The following is a 4,701-nucleotide window of genomic DNA, read 5'->3' as shown; positions in this document are numbered from 1 at the left end:
CATGAACACATCCCGGACTGTCACATGTTTCCAATCTTCCACACCAGGTCCCAACTGAGCTAATTTGTATGTGTTTAAATGTTTCCCCTCTGCTCCCCACATTGTGGATCATTGTTGCTGTTATTGTCTGTTCGTTTATTGGTGAGTGTTGCTTGTTTGTACTGTCAGAAATTACCTGTTAAGACGCGTTGTCGCGCACTTATTTCATCCCAGATAGCAAAAAATATCCGCAAGGCTTCTTTTTGCCGCCGGCCCTTAGCTGTCGGCTATAGGTGCGTCCTGCTGGCGGGGATGAAACGTTTGCCGCCGAATACGTCACTCCCATTTCTTGCGAGATTTTTTGACTGCTTCATTTTCTCTGGCGGTTGCCTGGGTCTAAAAACCGCGGTCCTTCGGCGGCAAGACGCTTTTAAATAGGCTACTCTCAAAATCGACCGGCCATGTTGGTTTGGACACATTCGCATCAGTTCATCGCTCAATCGCGAGTTACAGTTTGCTAGCTAGCGAAGTCATCGACTACCATCGTTTAAGTAAGTACATGTTTCCTTTTTGTGTAACGCAATATTATGTTGACATTGTTTTTAGTTTATATATTTAAAATGTGTAGTCATCTTTGTTCTGGCCTAACTAGCTAAAGTAGCCTTGTTAACGCAATGTTGTTAGTACATGTTGAATTTTAACGAGCTATAATAGGTAGCAAAAGCTTTACATCTAGAAAACACTAAAATTTAAACTTAGTCTTTCTTACAAAAATAACGATGTATATATGTTGTTTAAATTATTTTGTTTGCCTGAACAAGTATGCTGCTAGTCCAGTAGCTAGAGTAAGTGTTAGCTAGCACATGCTGTTTTGCCTTTGTTACAGTACACACTGTGGCTAGCATGTTTTGTGCTGTGTTGCTACTGTACTGGATTTAAGGCGATTGTGATTTCTAATTCTCTGAACTGCTGTACGTTTTATGTTTGAGGAACATTGTGTTCACTTGAATCACAACACCCAATGAATACATTTTATTTTTAACAATTTCACTGTTCCACATTTGGCTGATAATGTTTCCCCCCCACAGCATAGCTACTGTATATTCCTAACGTTAACAATCCGGTTTTGTTGCAGATACCTTGGCCAGAGCATAACCGATTATCTTCACCCAAGAGACCTACTGTTGGTCAATCGTTTTGGTTTTAAAGGTAAATACATTGTGAGTCACAATGTTTAGTTACTGGGCCAAAAGGAAAATAATAATGAAAAGAGTTGAGAGGGACAAACAGGACATTCACTTGAATCACTACATTCTACAGAAGTTGCATTGATTCCAGAAAACCAGGAAAATGTTGAGCCATCTGTAGACTTCAGAGTTGGTATGTAAAATGTATTGCTGTGATGCTTAATTTGTGATCCTGTCACTAAACTGTACACTTTGTTAGATTTTCAAATTTCTGTTCCCTCTTTCTCAGAACCAGGTTTCTCCCTAGTAATCCAGACTCCACTTCAGAGCCAAGAGTTTGAGTACAAGTTATGTTATTTGTGATGTTTTTTGTCTTGGAAGCTATTGCTTCTATTTAAGATTAGGAATCCTTTTATCCATAATCTGTTTTTCTTTAGGGCACTTGACTTTCTGGATAAAAGGTGTGGAGGTGTGTTGTACATATCATTAGCTTTGCACAGTTCAATTATTGTTTCATTACTGAATATGCAATCTCTGCAGTGAAATTAAAGCTGTTATGTTTTTTCCCCCAGTTCGTCAAGTACTAAACTTTACACCCCCAGCAGAAAATGTACCCTGGCAGCAAATGGGTGAAAAGGCTGGAGGTATGTAATACGTTGCGCTAAACTGTTACATTTAAGTTCAATTCATTACATGTATGCAATAACTTCAAACATATTTTTACGTCAATGATTATCAATAGGAGAAAGTCATCGCTCCGTTATTGGCCCTTGGACTCCCCTGGCATCGCATGTACAGCATGAAGTTTTCAGCAATGAAGGTATATTCTAGGCTTATGTCCTAATGTCCAGTTTTTTAACAGTTTTGAAAATAACTGTGCCTTTAGTTTTCCAGAACGAGAACCAAGCCCTGAGGGAGGAGAACCAAGCCCTGAGGGAGGAGAACCAAGCCCTGAGGGAGGAGAACCAAGCCCTGAGGGAGGGGAGCCATGCACGAGCAGGTGAGAACATGCACTCTTTCTTTAATTTTACTTTTTTGTGTGTAATGTAGGTTCAGAATGACCATATGCCTTTCATTTTGTAGCTTCGGGTGACAGCGGCTCGCTTCAAGAGCAGGTGAAGCTATTTGGGACAACGCTGAAGATGTTTGCTCGCACTGGGCAATCAGGTACAACTTGCAAACAACACCTGTGGTTGTTGATTTAATTCCCACTGGGTCCACATGTACGTGTATTAGACCTAGGTATAAATGTCATTGTTTAGTAATTGAGGGACCAGGACTGACTACTTTATTCTTTTATTCTGGGAACCCCTGTAGGTGCAGATCAGACCCTAGTGCTGCGACGTCTTGGAGAGTTTGGCGATGTTGTGCGTAGCATGGAAAACAAAATGGACACTATACTGCAACATTTCAGTGCCAATGTGTCTGTTGGAGAGCTATCCCTGCCAGGGGATGTTACTCCCCCTAGATACCCAGGAAGATTTGGTGTTTCTTGACAGCATTTTGAGGGAGGATAAAGAGCTCCAGGAACGATTTGTGTGTTGCTTTCGTTTATAAGGCCGTAGGGTAATCTAAAAAGTCAAATTAAGTTTGTACACTGTATATTCTACAGTCTAAATCCACAGCCTGTCACATTTTATATTTATGTATGAGAAGCTTGCGAGAAATGTAATTTAACACATTTTCAGCTTCGGTTTTTGGCTATCAAATGTGGGAGGGACCTGAAGACAACAGTGTGGAGAATGCTTCAGAGTATTTTCTCTAATAACCTTGCCGTTAATACAACCTGGACTGGTATAGGGGATAAAACCTGTTTTAGAGACCTGTTCCTGAAGACCATTGTTCAAAGTAATTTTTTTAAGTAGATGCCCTTATGCCTTATGCCATTCAAATGTAATGACAGATCTGTATTTTCTACAGGGGCCCTCCGGAAGAACCCGGCAACCCAGGATGCCACTGATGAGGCGGTCCAGGTTAACGTTACACGTTACCTGAAAGGAGCATCAGACTGTGAAGGAGGAAAAAGCCGCCCAGCTGAGAAGGACCCACAGCCAACCCCTTAAAACTAGGCTGACTACTGACACCCCAGCATCCCTGAACTGGAACACTTTCTTTATCCTGCAGTCAGTAACATCAAGAAGCCAGAAGTGCCAGACTACACTCACCAAACCCACCCTGTTTTTTTTTTGTATTAACTTTAGTATTGGCTTATTTCATTCCATCTTAACGATTCTATTATAGTTTGTAAATCCTATTTCATACCTGTTGATATTGCGCATTAACTAGTACCAACATTCTACTTTCATTTCATCACTATGCTTAACTGTTATTCAATTAATAATAGCTTGGAAATACTATTTCGTACCTCTGATACTTGATATTGCACAGTACCTGGTACCAAATATTCTACTTACTCTGTTTTTAACATCAGCATTTTTCATTCCATCACAGTGCTTAACTGTTATTCTATTGTTAAATATAGCTTGTAAATCCTTGTGCCACAGGTCAGCATTGCAGTTATAATGGTCTGTTCTACAACTGTTTTTACCTCTGTATTTTTATATATGTATATCAAGTTTTGTTTATCACAGATACAAGAGACACATCTTAATGCAGCATGGTGTAAATATTGTGCTCCAGGTCAGCAATGCCATTATAATGGAATATTCTACTCTAGAGCTTTACTCAATGGCTTGAAAATGTGATGTTCTACCTCGTTTTATTTGGTATCCTGCACATTCTTTGGTACCAAATATCCTCATTACTTGTTATGTTTACTGGTAATTATTTTCATCCCAGAGCTGACCTCTATATTATTAACAATGATTGTGTTTGTGTTATAATTTGCTTGTATGGCTGTTTTTTTTTTTAACCAACATTTTATTGGAAACCTGCATGTTCTGTGTGTATTTATGTTTATTTTTTTCTGCCTATTATTTATTTCAGTGATCTGACACATCTTGTTTGAATGACAGTTACTGTACTTTGAAATGTGGAATTAAAACACCAAATGGAAATTTGTCTGGTTTGATCAATCATTATTCTCGATAAACTGCATGCTATAAATATTAAATATATATAAAAGCGGCAGATCGCTCGAAAACCTTTTGTATAACGGCGGTGGAAAGGCGGTTGGACCACGGGCCGGACGCAGAACACAGGCGGTAGGAGTGCGACTGCCGCTTTTAAAAAGCGTCTGCCGCCGGCGGAAAGCTGGCAAACGTGTTTGCGATTTAGACATTCTGACGCTTCTACTGTCTTTGGAGGACCGCCTCCGGTCCGCCGACTCATTGCTATCTGGGATTCAGTCGTTTGTAGAGTTTTCCGTTCGGTTTCTTTTGTATGGTTATTAAACCCACGAATGCGATATATGCCTGCGCCTGGTTCCTTGCCAACACTACACCACAAGACATCATTACAGCAGGTGATTATGATGTAAAAGGATACTTTGTGGTTTACTATTGGGTAACTGAGGTAATGTTACCCTTCTGGCTAACTAGCCTTAATGTTATTGAACTGTCAATACTGTTAGAAA

The 4,701-nt window shown here is 39.9% G+C and overlaps 1 long non-coding RNA gene across 1 annotated transcript; it reads left to right on the top strand.

The window, feature by feature from the left end:
* Window positions 1-2,125: 2,125 nt before the first annotated feature.
* On the top strand, window positions 2,126-3,197 carry LOC117592838. Its single transcript, XR_004574610.1, has 4 exons — window positions 2,126-2,166; window positions 2,250-2,333; window positions 2,484-2,702; window positions 3,087-3,197. It is a non-coding gene; the product is annotated as an uncharacterized LOC117592838 (long non-coding RNA).
* The last annotated feature ends 1,504 nt before the right edge of the window (window positions 3,198-4,701 follow it).

This window comes from Esox lucius, chromosome 16 (assembly GCF_011004845.1).
Source record: "Esox lucius isolate fEsoLuc1 chromosome 16, fEsoLuc1.pri, whole genome shotgun sequence".
Lineage (NCBI taxonomy): Eukaryota > Metazoa > Chordata > Actinopteri > Esociformes > Esocidae > Esox > Esox lucius.
This window is presented reverse-complemented; position numbering and strand designations above follow the sequence as displayed.